This window comes from Urocitellus parryii, chromosome Y, assembly GCF_045843805.1.
Source record: "Urocitellus parryii isolate mUroPar1 chromosome Y, mUroPar1.hap1, whole genome shotgun sequence".
Lineage (NCBI taxonomy): Eukaryota > Metazoa > Chordata > Mammalia > Rodentia > Sciuridae > Urocitellus > Urocitellus parryii.
Genome location: NC_135548.1, coordinates 34626045 through 34643378, shown reverse-complemented (window position 1 = coordinate 34643378; position 17334 = coordinate 34626045). Strand labels below are relative to the sequence as shown.

The window sequence follows — 17334 nt, the reverse complement described above, 5'->3', positions numbered from 1 at the left end:
CTTATTTCTCCTAAGTCTTCAGTCCAACCTGACAGTGTTGATGTTGCAGAGTGGGCTTGCTCCTGTGTCTTATGAGCTGAAAATCTGCATGGTGGTCCAGGATGGCCTTGCCTGCAAGAGTATGACTCTATATATGTTGCTCACATGTTAGTGATACTCTACTCCATGCATTGAGCTCCTTGCCCGGAATCCAAAGATCAATAGTGTTCTTTGACCTTGATGAGTTTAGACACAAAAGAGGTAAATAGATCATATAAATGAGTATTACATTCAAATACCATGCACAGTAGATATTCCATAGTTATGGAGAGAAGTTTGTGATATACAGGAGGGATACCAGAGAGGAAATGATCAACCCTGAGTAGAGTGAGAGGAGGAAGCAGGACAAAATTTGTAAAAAGTGCTTCTCAAATTAAGTCTGAAAATCTTTGCAACATTTTGCCAGGTCCATAAGCCAGGAGATAGCATACCCACCGGAAAGGCCAGGTGAACAAAAGCACAGATATAACCTGAAATAGTTCAGTAATAGTTTGGTAGGAGTTAAGTAGCATGAGATAAAACTACTGAGATAGAGATGGATTATTGGTTTGGGGATTTGTGTATGCCAGACTGAATTTTAATTTTATCTTCAATATAATAATAATAATTATAATAATATATTTTAAAATTATCACTAGGCATTCTTTTAAATGACATCGGTATGCCCTTATCCACATTTTAAAAATATGTTAAGAAAGGGTAGAGAAGTTAAATAACCTAAGAGTAAGTAATACGGTTCAGTCCAATATTAGTCATCCCAAGTCTTTAACCACTATGCTTAGGGAGCCTACTAATGGAGGCCACTCATAGGTTTAAGTAAAAAAAAAAAAATCATCAAATTTCCCTTTTACTTAAAAACAAAACACTTATTTACAGTACCATGAAGGCTATAAGTTATTGAAAAAGGAATAACCATTTTGAGGCTATAGAAACCGTTTTGGTTAGAAATAATGAAGATTCAAAGATAGACATTAACAGTGAGGACAGAACAAAGGGATTTCTGACTTAATTGAATAGAAGGTAAGAGCACATGTGTTATATGTCACAGGTTCTGAGGGCAGAAAGCCTGAATCTGAATCCCACATCTACCACTCACCTAAGTGCTTGAATTTGTGCATAGTAATGTGGGGTAACATCTTCCTAAGTAAGATGTGAGCAGTAATTAAAGACATATAAAGTGCTCTGCAGAATGACTGATACAAAGTTACCTTTCAATAAATGGAGAAGTGTAGCAGGAATTTGAGATAAATCTGTGAGTAGAGTTTGGACACATATGCTATGAGGTTCAGTTGCTCAGTAAGTCTCTAGAGTTCAGGAGGAAGATTTATGATGAAAAGGTAGATTTGTGAGTCATTAGCATTGTTAAAGTCATATGTGGTTGGGATAACAATAAAATCAGAGAAAGGCAGCATTTAAGCGGTGGGGAGACCAAAATGCTAAGAAACAAGAACTAAAGAGCAAGGAGAAGCAGTCAAATAAAGCCAAGCTTTGAAGTTATTGAATGCCAGACACTATGTTAAAGTAAATAGGGATGTTTAACAGGCATCTTTCATTTAACATGATCAAAAGAGAACTTCAGGATTTTTCCAGCCATTTTCACAGTCTCAGTAGATGGCACTGCTGTTCATCTTGGGAGTCAGGCCAAAATCTTAGGCACCATACTTGATTATATTCTTTTTCTCATGGTCCTCTCCAATCCTGCAGTGATCAAATCCTTTGAAACACAAAAAGTGAAGTCTTGACCATTTTTATCCCCTATACCACTAATATATAGTCAAAAGAATACATAAATCTTCCATTCTATTACTAAGAATGTAATATTAAGTAAAATTGAAAGCTCCATATATGATGAATCCCTGACTTAGCCTTTGCTTTGCTTCGTGGCATATAATGGGGCACTGAACTAATAATAAACATGCCAGAAATATTTGCTGCATGTAAATAAGCCAATTCATCACATCATGTTATTGAGAAGTAAAATCTTTGTAGGTTAGTTAATTTTGGCAATATGGTATATTGTGAGTTCACCATAATGCTAAATGTTTCTAGGGGGATAAAGACTTTGACACAATCAACATGCTTCTGAGGCATTTTAATTAATTACTGTGTTAACATTTTATTTGGGATATTTTCTGTCACTCAATACAAACTATTACTATTGAATTTATAATTTTCATGTATATTTTTCCCTTAAGTGTAGCTATTCATTCTACTTTATAATACCTTGAATTATGTATGTTTCCCTTTTGATTCTGGCTTTTCTTGTATACTTATAAATATGAATCATATTACCTGTGTTGACCTATTTTGAAATCTCTTCGATTTTGAAGTATATATTTTATTAACTTATTAAATATGCCTTTTACTATAAGATAGCTTAAATTATTTGCACAAGAGGCAAATTATAAGCAAACATATTGATATTTAAAGCCCAAAAGGAGTCTTGTATGGATCAAAACTGACACATATGATTGATTGAAGAAAGTTATGTGACAGTTGCAGTGACTCTGTGCACCAGGTAGAGAGATTGCAGAATGATCAAGGATGCCTAACCAGAAAAAAATTACTTGATTTAATGTCCAAGAATGCTGCGGGAAAAAACGGTGCATTACAAACAGGATTAGATACATACATATTTGATATATTTTCTCTTAGAAGAAGCCTGATCATAGGAAAGAGCTCTGTGTCTCCAAGGAAGATGGAGACTTCCCTGGAGTAGGTTTGGATCTGATTTATCCCCTAAAGTTTCATGAGCTGAAAGCTTGTTCCCCAATGTAATAGTAGTGAGAGACAGTGGGACCTCTAAGCAGGATTTATCCTTTTCTTGAGGAAGTAAGTTCCAACTGGGTTTGTTACCAATAGCAGGGTGTTATAAAGCCATCCTGGTACTTCCTGTGTCTCTGTCTTCCACAAGGCCTCTTCCACATGTTGTGCTCCTCTCACTTCCACCACTCCTGCCATTGTGATGCCATCCACTATGTTATATCACCACTTGAGACCCTTACTGGATGAGGTGACCCAATTTTGAATTGTAGCCTCCAAATCTTTGAGCTAAATAGACATCTTTCCTTATAAATTACCCAGTCTCAGGTATTTTGTTAGAGCAACACAAAATGGTCTAAGGCAGTGGGCCAATCTCAGCAGCTCAGTCTTAGTTTCTAAAGAGGAGTTGGATCTACATGAAGTATGAAGCTATTCTTGAGAACACTTTCACACTGTCCCCAGGAACCTAGATAGATGCCCTGGGAAGAAGAGAAATATGTGATACAATCTAAAGACCTATGTTACTCATGTCACTAAAACTTCTCATGCAATACCCTCCTTCAAAGGAGCTGAATACTATAATAGGAAGCCATTATCCTTCAGGTTGGAGAGAGGAATGAAGACTGGAGAAGGAAATAAAACAGTATGAAAACCTGGTAGGTATTTCCAGAATAGATATATCCTCCTTTTTTGGAGAACCTGAGATGGGCATGCTTGGAAAGTATTGCTGAGGTTCTATAATTTAACAGAGTAGTAAGACAGCAGATTAAGGGAGAAACTGCTAAAACAATTTTGTATAGGAATAAGAAATAGTCAAAGATTATGGGAACATAAAATATACAGAAAAACCTTTTATTCGTCATTTTGCATACACAATCATTTTCCTATGGCAATCCAGCTTTTCTACTTCCATAATAAAATTTCAGTAATGGTCACTAATGGCCTGTTATTTATGGATTTTTTTTTTCATTTTTTAAACTATTCCACAAATATTTATGCAATGCTTACTAAAGTCTAGACATATTCAAGGTACCTGTTACTCAATAAATGCCATTTCAGTAGCGAGGTTAGGGAGGAAGGGAATTAAAATTGATTTTTATTATTCTTTTCAATTGGGGGACTTAAGCTTCCTAATTTTATGGTAAGTAAGGTTGATGATTTTATTTATGAATTTTGCCAGGAAACCTAAAAGTAATTAATTCTTCCAAAAACCACATTCACTCTTCCCTGGAGAATTCCTAACGGAGATGAATAGTATGAGTAGATACAAATGGAGAGTGAGAACTAATGGAAATGAATAATATTAATAGATACAAATTGAGAGTGAGAAGTTATATTATTTTTTGTTGGCTTGTATCAATACACTACTATAAGATTTCTAATGAATGTCCTAAAGTTCATGAATTGACTTGAGCTTAAAACCCAATTCAGAGAACTTCCTGCTCCTAAAATAAGCCTTAATTCTAGAACATTAATAGTGTATCTTATTCCATTTATAGTTATACCACAATGTACATCACTTGTCCTAATATTGACTTTTACTTTCTTTATATATCATCATTATTATAAGCAATGATATGAACCAATTTGAGAGGTCCTGGGAGGCCAGGCAGGCTTTAAAAAAGATCCCTTTATACATCCATCTTCTCCTGAGTAGGATAAATACATGAGAATAGAATTATTGAGTCAAAAGGTACATACATTTTTAAGTGTTTTGACATAGGCTATCAACATACATTCACAAAAATATGTAAAAATATATAATTGTAAAGGAGATTATGAAGATATGTTGATTCCCTATACTTTTTCAAATGTGGAACATTGTAATATATCATTTTCTTTATCTTTTGATTGCTAATCTGCATTTCTATGTTCACTAATGGTGCTAAAGTTAGCCTTATAGGTTTGTCATTAACAATTTGGGACAGTACATTTCTGCTTCAAATAAAATAAAGATTTCTAGGACAGAAACTTACCCACTGATCCATTTAATTTCAAAGAAAGTCCAAGTCCCTAACAGAAATATTTCTGTAAGCAACTAACCATCTTTACATTTTTAGGACTGTACTGGCAAGAAGTAATTGAAACCCAACCAAAACTAGTTTAAACTATCAGAAATATTTTTATTTAAAAATTCCTAATAAGACACATGAACACTAGAACTGGAGTCAAATACTCTTTCTCCCATATGTATAATATTTCTCAACTCCATTTTTTTTTTCTAAACTTTTATTTTCCAGATATTGGGGTTGGAGTTAGAAGAAAACTTTTTTTCCTGATTACAAATTTTGAAATTATTTTCTTATTTCTAGTTTTTAAAACTTCTAGAAAACATCTGTGAATGGCTATACTGAGTTTTGTTGTTGTTGTTATTTTATTTACTTGTAGGATTTTTTGTTTGTTTGCCAAGGGATGGTGGTAATTTGTTTTTTTTTTTGGGGGGGTGGGTGGGGGGTGGGGGGGTAGTGTTTTACTTTGGTACCAGAGGTTGACTCCAGGAGCACTTAAACACTGAGTCACATCCCCAGCCCTTTTTATTTTTTATTTTAAGACAGGGTCCCAATAAGTTTCTTAGGGCCTTGATAGATTCCTGAGTCTGGCTTTAAACTTGTGATTCTCCTGCCTCAGCCTCACTAGTTGCTGGGATCATAGGTATGCACCACTATTCCCAGTGGGTCAGATTTTTATTAAGAGAATTGGATGCTAAAATGGGAGGTTTCCACTACATTATTGAAAGAAAAATTACTTTTTTTCCAAAGAAAGAAATATGATTTCTAAATGAAAAAAAGAAATGGGCTGTTTAGACAAGTAATGTGATTACTATATTATTAATAGTATCCATTCTTAAGTTATCTTTCCTGAAGATATTGACCAAGAGTACTGTAATGAGCTCTTGCATGTTTTACACCTAGAAATGAGAGAGAGAGAGAACAATTTGTTTAGATAGGACTTTCTGTCATGTTTGGTATAAACCTTTGTTTAAATCGAGTTAATTAGCCAAGTCATCCCGGTATCAATGACAGAATTTGGGAAAGAAAGAGTTTTTCCTTGCTCATCTACATAAAAGTGGAATTAAGAGGCTCAATGATCCAGTGTTTTTGACTCAGAAAAAAGTTGTCAGTTTTCATGGAAGGATAGATCTCATCCATATTAAACCTTATTAAACCTACATAAGTTCTTTTCAGGTTTTCCTAGGACAACCACCAGTTAACAGTTATGAACTGGGTAAGAGATGTAGTATCACAGGAAGGTTCTACATACCTCAATAGTCATATATGCATATAATAACTAGGTTTCACTTATTAAGGCATAAGGAACCTAATTGTAAATATCATACTATTCATTTAATATTTTGAAATCTTTAAGTCAAGATTAAAAGAAATATATTTCTAAGTGCTCATTCTTTTCCATAGGGACCATGGATATTTACCTAGTTAATATAACTTACTAAGAATGAAAGTTAAAATTAAAATGTGATATGAATAAGAGTTAACTGCATGGGCCATAGATCATAACTACTTAGTAAAATTACCAGAAACTATATATGGCATATTTTCTTGTGGCATCATCAGTCTTAAAATAATTGAATTGCTTATCATTTTTCATCCTAAAGACTTAACACTCTAAAACTATGTTCATGCAAATTCCCTATGTCTGTTCACTGATGACCCAAGAGGTAAACACCTAATAAAATATAGGCATCATGAGAACAGATTGCCTATATAAAACTTTTTGTCTAAAATTTACAAGCTCAACCTCAACATAAACTAGTAATTTTGTAATAACATTGCACTTTGAAGGTTACTGGAAAGAAGAAAGGGAGGGTTCGGTCACTATATTTTCAGAAAAAAAATAATATCTAACATAACACAGGAAAAGCTTTTATTGAAATAGTGACCAAAGTCTCTCTAGAGATCAAATTAGAGATGAAAGGAGAAACAATCAACAACAAAACTATTCAAGCTTTCTCTAAATTTGTCTATAAAGTTAATTTTACTTAATGTATCTTCAATATGCAACCTTAGATGGAAGATATCTTAGTCTGGTGTTGCTATAACTGCTATAACAAGATACCTGAAGCTAGGTACACTATGATGAAAAGAGGTTTATTTACCTCACAGTTCTGAAAGCCAGCAATTTTATGATCAAGTGACAACATCAGGCCAAGGCCTCTTGCTGCATCATAACATTGCAGATTGTATCACATGGTTAGAGCCCATGTAGAGTGGCAAGTGACACATATGGAAAATAAGAAGCAAGAGAGCAAGTCAAACTCACTTTAAAATAGTATGCACTCCGGTTAACCAATCCAGTTCCACTAGCCAGGCACCAATCCCTTCTAATGTTGGAGCTCCAAAGGACCTAATAACCTCCCAATAGGTCGCATCAGATCTTAAAATTTCTACCACCTCTCAATTCCATTGTACTTAAGGACCAAGCCTCGAGCATATTAATTTTTGGAGAACAAAACATATCTCAATCATAGCAGAATATATTTTAACTTTTATGATACATACAATTTAATTTATTAATAACTATCTTATATTTCAAAGCTAAATTATTTATTGACTTCAAATAATTTTTTTAAAATATGATATAGCTAAGATGTGATTCTTTGGAAACAATCCAATTGAAACTGTCTCTCCCGTTTGGGCGGCCCCTCCCCCATCCCGGGCTCCCGGCGTCGCGGGGGGCCCAAGGGGGGCGACCCGGGCTAACGACTGGCATCTCCCAGGCGACCGGCTCCGCATCAAGATGGCGGAAGATAAAGACAAGGAAGGGTCTCATTGAGTTGCTTAGGGCCTTGCTAAATTGCTGAGGCTGGCTTTGAACTCGTGATCCTCCTGCCTCAGCCTCCCCAGATGCCGGGATTACAGAGTTAGCAGTAGCAGAATTTCACAAAAAAATCAAAGAAGCATTTGAAGTGTTTGACCATGAGTCGAATAATACAGTGGATGTGAGAGAAATTGGGACAATTATCAGGTCATTAGGATGCTGCCCTAGTGAAGGAGAGCTACATGATCTGCTTGCAGAGGTAGAAGAAGAAGAACCCACTGGATATATTCGATATGAAAAATTTCTTCCAGTGATGACCAAAGTACTTCTGGAAAGAAGGTATAGACCAATTCCAGAAGATGTCCTTCTTCGAGCTTTTGAGGTTTTAGATTCTGCTAAACGTGGGTTTCTTACTAAGGAAGAACTCATCAAATATATGACTGAAGAAGGTGAGCCTTTCTCCCAAGAAGAAATGGAAGAAATGTTGTCTGCTGCAATCGATCCAGATTCAAATTCAATTAATTACAAGGAGTATATAACAATGATGGTGATAGATGAAAATTAAATGTTTTAAACCCTTAATTTCTAATTGAAAAGATAGTTTGAAAATGGCTTGTCCTTATTAATTTTGCATTTTATTTTGTAATTCTTTTATCTGATATCAATGCCTGTGACATGATTATTTCAACATATTTTCTTTTCTAAAGATGATCATAACAAAAACTCTTTTTTAGTACTGGGAATGGAATCCACTGAGCTTCATCCCTAACTCTTTTTACATTTTTTCATTTTGAGACAGGGACTCACCAACAGGCTGGTCTCAAATTGCAATTGTCTTGCCTCAGACTTCGGAGTAGCTGGGATCATAGGTGTGCCCTGCTCATCTGGATGATCATAATAATTTTAAATTAAACATAAATGTATTTAAAATGTCCAGACTTATGGAATGACATACTGCTAATTACTTAAAAACTAATCTTAAAACAGTTTAACATTAAAATATATTATTGTTTATTTTCTACAATAAGCATGTTACCTTTTAATTAACTAAACTGAGAAAATTAATAATAACTATAATGAGCCAAGGTTTGGCATATAAAGGTCTTGAAAGAGGGCAGAATGACCACAAATTGAAAATGAGTATCAGTGTAATGAAGGCTTCTTTTTAAAGAACAATAAACACTTCAGTAATCTGAAAAAAAAAAAAAAAAAAAGAAACTGTCTCTATTCAGTCATCTATGAGGATGTGGGTCATGCTAGAAGATTCATTTACCATATAATTTATCAAGATATCAAACACAATTTTTTCTGATAATATGATTTTTTCAATTAGCACTATGGGAATAATTGACAACTAAAATGATCTACCAACTTATAACTTACATGCCTTTCTTGCTAAATGCATTTTTAGTGTAAATATAATACTAATAATTTTGCCAACCCTTCCTTATTAAGGATTAGTAAAAGAGTGGTAAGTATGGGAAAGTATCAATTGTAGGTGTTCCCCACTTAGCTGCATATGAATCAGTCATCTTTTTTCTGTTTGTAGCAGTAAACCTTGAAGCATAGTAAATCCAGAAGCTTTTCAAATTCTGTTGGAATTTACTTAGAATCACTTTCAAATATGGAAGGCATTTTGCCTTAAAAACTCTTGATAGTCTTCTGAATTTGTTACCCTTTAATCTTACTGTGTCTGCAGGCTTACATTATTAATGTATGCATTAAATATATTTGAGCACCTGTTACATGTTAGTAAGTGTCCTAGGGACCAAAGATACAAGTTGAATGCTTAATTTGTGGAATGGAGAGGAGAGAGAGAGACAGAGATGTGTGTGCACACACATGTTCTTAATAAAACTAAAGGGATAAATGAGTGGAAATGAGAATTTGGGGAATGAAAAGTAGAGGCAAAACATGTGTCTCCAGATTTGAAGCATGTAAAAAGTTTCCAGAGTAAACAAGGGAGTTCAGAAAGAAATTATTTCAGACATGAGAAATGACATATTCAGTCTGATCCATCCTATGTGCACCACCTGGCCTGCAATATTCACCAGTGGAAAACATCAGTCGGGATACTCTTCTTAGGCCATATTTTTCAGTGATTTCTCAAGGTTGCTCTTCATAGCCATGATCTCACTCTTACACTGTCACTGAATCCACAGGTTATGAAGCAAGTATCTAGTCTCGCTAACCATTCTGATTTCACAGAGCAGGTGTGATGTTCGCCATTTGGGACTCAGCTAATGGTGCCTCACTCTGCCCATCACCCCTCACTCAATAGTCAGGTTACAGTCATCTGTTCCATTTTCTTCAGAGCTTATTATTCTGGTCATAATAGTCTGCCTTCTTGGAATGGCAGTTTAATTATATTCAGGGGCTTCTTTTTTGCAAAGGTTGAGCATCTAAAAACACAATGAGAAGGCCATCTCCATTGCTAAGAAAAGAGTTTTATCTTTATGCTCTTTTATTATGTCCTTTGTATAACATCCTTTTCTTTCTCCTACATTTGAAGGGAACACAGAACAAAGTAATCAAACCTTTCTAAAAATGTTAACATCCTAAGTGCCCTTGCTGTCCAAGAAGCAAAACCCTACAAAATACTTAATTTGTTCATGTTCCACTGTGAAGAGCTTATATAGATGGCACTGACTTAAAATGCAGAGAAATAAGTGTTCATATATAAGATCTTTAAAAGTTTGAAAAATCATTACTTAAAATTGAAAATTACATATATTGTACAATATGCATACACACATATGTATACATAGAACACACTGAAGCTGATATATCACCTTCTTAAAATGTACAAATATCTATAATACTGTAAACTGTGATGCAGATGTTCATTTTTTTTACTGCTGCATTATAATTACAATTTTGGGATTCATTATGCTATGTTTATGCATGCATATAACTGGATAAATTTCATTCCCCAGTCTTCCTTTTTTTCCTCCCTTCTTCTCTGATCTGCTTGTTTTACTCTACTGATCTCTACTGATTTCTCAAGGTTGCTCTTCATAGCCATGATCTCACTCTTAAACTATCACTGACTCCACAGTCTTCTATCATTATTATTATTTTAATTAGTACACTATGATTTTATATATTTGTATATATACATATAAAACCAGGATTTATTGTGGTATATTTCTCCAAGGACATAGAATAATTTGGTAGATTTTGTTCCCCCATAGTTTACTATGTCCTTCTCTTCTCCTTCCTTCTTGATCCCCTTCTTCTACTCTATTGAAAACCTTTTTTTAATTAAGAAACTAAAATTGTTAAGTGTCCAGAAAACTACAGTGGCACATGCCTGTAATCCCAGCAGGGATTACATGAGGCTGAGGAAGGAGGATCAAAATTTCAAAGTCAGACTTAGCAACTTAGTGGGGCCCTAAGCAACTTAGTGAAATTCTGTCTTCAAATAAAATGTAAGAAAAAAGCTGGGGATGTCACTCAGAGGTTTAGTGCCCCTTGATTCAATCTCTGGTACCTCCCAAAAAAAATGTTAAGTGAAAGTTTTTGCTTTATCTTAAAGATAATATTACATATAAAACTATTCTGAGAGGTAGATTTTGTCATTATGATTTCTTAATTATTTTGATATTTTACCAACATATGCAAAAAAAATCAAACAATTATGTCATTAGTTCTTCTTGTAAGAAATCTTATTATTTCTATGTTTGGTATAATAATCTTTACTTTCAACAACAGTTTTTCTTACATCTATAAACTGGTTTCTCAAAGAATGTCTAAATATTTCTGGAATTTGTGGTGAATTATAGATGCAAATAATTTGAAGTTTTAAGTTTGCTTATATACCAGTTCTTTATTTTTGGTATCAAGAAAATACTATAATTTGAAGTCAGTATATAAAAGTATTAAAACAAAATTAGGTTGCATATAACTCCCATCCTTTACCAACATTAAATACAGAATTTAATGGGAGTAGGTAATATCTGGCTGAATTGTACTAAAATTCTTTCTACGTTAGCACAAGTAGTCCTTTAGAAGTTAAGAATTCAATTCCCCCAGTTCCCTGATATATTACTTTTTAACACTTGCTATTAATTTTAATGAAAATGATTGAAAGTAATATTCACTAAATGTTTTGGAAATTTTCCAATCTATGTTAATACTTAATTGAAATGTGCCTGAGGCACTTAACATATATTAGCCTTACACTGATGGTTGTTTGGTTTTGCACAGGACTAAGAAAAATTGTAAATAACAGCAATGCCTTTGGGCAAGGAGCCTGGAAATTACAAACTTAAGGTTAATGAAAATGACCTTTATGCATAAGTGTTACTGTCAGAGTTAAAAAAAGAATGAGTTACTTGCTAGTTATGAAAGCTAAACAAAAATAAAGAGCACTCTGATACTCCACTGCCGTTTTGCAATGTCTTGACCTTATATGTCTTTCTTATTTGGGATGTATTTCCTTTGTACAAAGATTTGTTGTAATATATAACATCCCACTTTTATCTATTTCCTTGGTTTTGAGTTAGTTTTAGGTGTATATGTAATACAACCATTTTGGAGTTTTTATTGCAAAACATCATATGATTTGTGATAAATTCTAAATTCTGCTCAAGTTGTAGAGAATTAACAAAGAAGGATATATAACTGCAGGATATTATTTTGGATCAACTTAGCAGATATTTAACTCTTTACTGTATCTCATAAATAAGGTATTGAACTACTAGACTACTCATTTTAAAAAAAGGAAAAATGATCTCTGATCACAATAATCTTGCATTGAATTGGGTAAACAAGAGATAGGTACTGACATAGCTAGGTAATCAAGTTTTTTTTTTTTTTTAAATAGCAAAAATCAAATCACTTCAATTAGAGACACACTTTCTTCCCAAATTTTTCTTTATAGCTATGAATAAGATGTCTTAATCACTCAATCACTCTAGGTTTAACAATTTATCAAAACTAGCATTATAGAAATTAAAGCACAAGAATTCTGGAAGACTTTCTTACTTAATTACCAAAAGGAGTTTTCTACTCAAAGATTAGTCACTAAACTGTCATTATTATTGCAGACATGTACTGCTAACTAATTTTAAAGGAAGCATTAGGAAGTTTTCTCTGAAAGATACTAAACACACATTTAATTAGAAATGTTTGGGTTCACTTGAGAAATTAGAACTCCTATTAGCAAATCTTTTGTGCATAGAACAACTGTAGTTATAACAGAATGTAAAATTGTGTACAAGACACTTGAGAAAGTATTGACAAAGATACATAAAATTTAAAAGGAGCACATATGTTTTGGGTTCTCTTTTCTGAAATATATACAAATTACATGGACTAAGGTATAAAAATGAAAAGATATTTACAGACATCAATTTTGTCATTCACTGTTACTGCAGCCAAAGGTATGTAAGCAACATTTGCATACATCTACCTTCAACTCCAAGACCAACAACATCAATTCATTCAAAAACCAAGTCTTGACCCCTTCAACATTTTAGGGTTGACTATCCTTAAATCCTTTCCCCTCTTCTGCTTCTGTTTCTCATGGCACTTCTAGTTTATCTATTCTACTTTGCTTCCTCTTACTCTGTTTGCTCAATTGCATTTGCCTATATGCTCCTTTCAACTCTTCATCATAGGGTATCCGTAAGCCTCCAGAGCCTTATTCCTATTGCTCATTATTTTATCCATTATCCATTATGTCATAACATTTCAATTATTATCTCTGTTCAGATGGTTCAGAGTCCTGTATTCCCAGTTCTGAGTCCTCTCCCAAATGCTAAATGGTAATTTACCTCCCTCCCACCCCAACCCCTCAATGTCTCTATCTGGACCTGACAAATCTTGGGCAAAATTATTCCAAAAGTTCCTCCCTGAGTTCTTTAGTACCTACTTTCTCCTCTATGCCAAAATGTCCCTTGATCTCTTTACTTCATCCTACCATTCTTCCTTAGAGACTCAGGTTTGATGTCTCTTTTTCAGTTGTATAATTGTAACTTCCAAACAGAAGCAAAGTCACCTCTTCTCCAAACACCCTTAAAATATATCTATGTTACAGTTTTTTTTCATCTACTAAAATATCCTCTTCATGGCAAAGTCTTCCAAAGCTAAGAATTTTTGAATCTTCTTGAATTCTTTCTCTTCTTCATCCTCACACTTAGTCACTTAAAGCTATAGCTTTCCCTAGGAAAAGCATCTGTTTTGATACCTTCTTTTAAAATTTCAGATCCCCTTTCTCAAGCCAAAAACTTCCTCATCTTTCCTCTAAACCACACTAGTAAAGATTCTTTATTTCTATATGTGTTCAAGTAGTTTATTTTTAATTATTATTATTAGGGATATAGTAATGGAAGCTTCTTCATCTCAGTATCTACCACAGAAGAAGAAGCAGGAAATATTAAATTCCTTTATATATTTGATTATTCATCTTTTTACGACCTGTACCTGTACCAATATACCTGGCATAGTAACCTCTTAACAATAGGTATCACACTTCTTTGCTGTTTGGTTCAATACTCTTCCACTTTAAATCCAATAAACTTTATTGTTTTCATCACCTCCCTCATAATCACCAGCATCAGATATCATCATCAGTATCAGCATTAGCATCACCATATTAATGCCTTACACTCATTTGTCCAATTGTCCAGTTCTTTCATTTTCAAATAATATTATTATATTAACTGGTTAAAAAGGGTAACATAACAATTTAAAATCAGATTAATAATTTTTTCAGAAGATAAAGAATAGTCTGAGAACTTAAAAACATATAAGAATTAGTATTAGGTAAATGTAAGGGGTTTAAACTTCATAAGAAATAAGTGGTAAATAAATTATGCTTGTAAGCCATCAACAAGAGTCTTTCATCAGTCTTTCTGATACAGGAGGAGGATTCTTTTCTTCTGACTTTCCCTTTTCTCACCAGTGACTGAAGCTGAAGTTACACAAATTCAGCTAGAGTAAGAGGTTCAAGTCTTCCTATAACCTATCTCTTTATCCTTGAAATACCTCCACTTAGCCTTTATTACTAAAAGATTTTTCAGCAAACAGCATTATAACTCAAAAAATCCAGTGCTTTGTGAAAAGCAAGGGAATCAAAAGGAAGGCGATTCTAATTCTTCTTCTTTTTTTTTTTACATAACAGTAGAATGTATATTGACATATTATATATACAGGGAGAACAACTTTGAATTCTTCTGGTTATACATGATGTGGAATTACACCGATTGTTTATTCATATATGAACATAGGTAAGTAATGTCCAATTCATTCTATTATCTTTCCTATTCCTATACCTGCTCCCTTCCTTTCATTCCCCTTTGCCTAACCCAAAATACTTCTATTCTTTCCTGTCCCCACCCATTATTGTGAGTTAGCATCTGCATTTTAGAGAGAACATTTGGCCTTTGTTTTTTGGGGAACTGGCTTATTTCAATTAGCATGGTATTGTCCAATTCCACCATTTACCTGCAAATGCCATAACTTCAATTCTCTTTATGGCTCAGTAATATTCCATTGTGTATATAGACTACATTTTTTATTCATTCATCTGTTGAAGGGTACCTGGGTTAGTTATATAGCTTAGCTATTGTGAATGGAGCTTTTGTAAACATTGATGTGGCTGTTTCACTATAGTATGCCTATTTTATTTCCTTTGTGTAAATGATGAGAAATGAGATAACTGGGTCAAATGTTGGTTCTATTCAAATTTTCTTAGTAATTTCCATACTGTTTTCCAGAGTTATTGCACGAATTTGCATTTTCACCACCAATGTACAAGTGTACCTTTTCCCCATAACTTCCACAACATTTATTGTTATTTATATTCTTATAATTGATTCTGACTGGAATAAGAAGAAATCTCATTGAAGTTTTAATTTGCATTTCTTTAACTGCTAGAGATGTAGCAATTCTAATTCTTAAGAGCAAAGTCCAAGTGAAAATATAACTACTAACTAGGCCAGCACCACAGAACAAGCTATTAATGTGATTTAAGAAATTAATGCATATACATTTCTCTTGATGATATTCTGATGTCATCCTGAAGATTTAACCATTGGTTAGCAAGGAGTAAGGTAATCCAATTCTTCTTTATACTGAGGAATACTGTATAGCAAAATCCCTAATCTGTCTTTTTAATCACTTTTCATTTCACCACAATAAATATTAATGAACAATATTTTTCATTCTATGCAACCGTGAAGTCTAAGCAGAACACAAGACAACACCATTTGGAAAAGTAACCTAAATTTACTGCTTAGTACCTACCAAAAGAGAAGAAAAACACATAAAACAACCCAAAAAAATCCAAAAGAATTAATGAGTATATATTATGAATAAGATCCTGTATTAGTATATATTATTTCTTCTAATCTTTATGACTAAGAAAAGTGGGTGTAATTTTTTTTTCTATTTATACTCAAGGAAATTAAAATCAGAAGTCTTAAAAAATTGTATCTGAGATTCAAATCCAAGTACAGTTTTAATTTTAATATGTTTAAAATTAAATTAAATAAATATATAAAGAACAGGCCTCAGTGACTAATAAATCAAATTATAAGCAAAATAAAAAAGAATTTGAAAATGAATAAAGGTAATTTATATAATTAATGCATCATATAGAGACCTTGTATTTTTAAACTCTTTGCAAAATTTAGGTTAAACATGTAAGATAGGATGTTAATTTGGTGAACAAATATATTCCTACCAAAAGAAGAGAAACAGTTGCTTCTCACTAAACAAATGTTGAGTACACAAAATCTATACAGCAACAGATGTTTGTAATTTGACAGTTAGCCATGTAATTTGAATTAAAAGATGATATCTAAAAATCTCATAATATAGCAAGAAGTGAGAAATGCAAACTCAATTTAGTGTCATATCTGAAATAGCAGCAATAGTAGCAAATACAGCCTTAAGGAGTATGGAATCACCCAATTTTCTAAAGTGTCCTTATTTATTAAGAGTTAGGAAAACAAGCAAATCCCTTTACTGTGCTTACACTTGCTGCAAATTTATCACAAACAAATAAAATAAAGATTCCTTAATCAATTAGACCTGTGACTTTAAGCATTCAGGCTTCTTGAAATAATCTTCCAATCAATGAATTAACAAAAATACACCTGGAGATCTTGAAGATAATTAAGATGGGAGTCCTAAGATCTTTTAGCAATTCATGCTGTAATCTGTCTTAACTCAGCATCAATGAAAATGGTAATTTTTTATCAAAACATAAATATAAGGTTAATTATTCAACCATATTTGGTTTAAATTCTATTTTACCATGTCAGTGAATTTTAGATCTACTTTGAAAGGCAAAAAGTAGCTTTTGTTTATACATGAAACAATGACTATCACGTCTACTGACTAAATCAAATCACTCCAAGGTTTAAGGTCAGGAGGTCTTGACAGAATTGGCATCGAAAACCCTTAAGCTAAAAATTCATACACTCAAATACATAAATTTTGACTCTGTTAAGTTGAATAAATAAGATCAGAAAGAAATGAAAAAAAAAAAAACAGTACTGTCAAACCATACTGTCATGTTTAATGTATCTTGTACAGAAGCTGAATTATTAGGTTCTGAAATTTTATTTACTTATAATTTATTTTATAACTGACTTAATTAATATTCATAGGTTTCCCTTCCTGTTCTTTGTTACTAAAATTAATACAATTTTAAAAATGGAGCTCGTGTTTGGTTAAGAGCTTAAAACTATTTTATTTTAACTTATGCAAAATCAACTGGAGAACTAGAGATAAGTATCTGAA

At 33.1% G+C, this 17334-nt stretch overlaps 1 pseudogene; it reads left to right on the top strand.

Moving 5' to 3' along the window:
* Positions 1–40: 40 nt before the first annotated feature.
* LOC144251022 (dynein regulatory complex protein 8 pseudogene) lies at positions 41–8731 on the top strand (annotated as a pseudogene).
* Positions 8732–17334: the final 8603 nt, after the last annotated feature.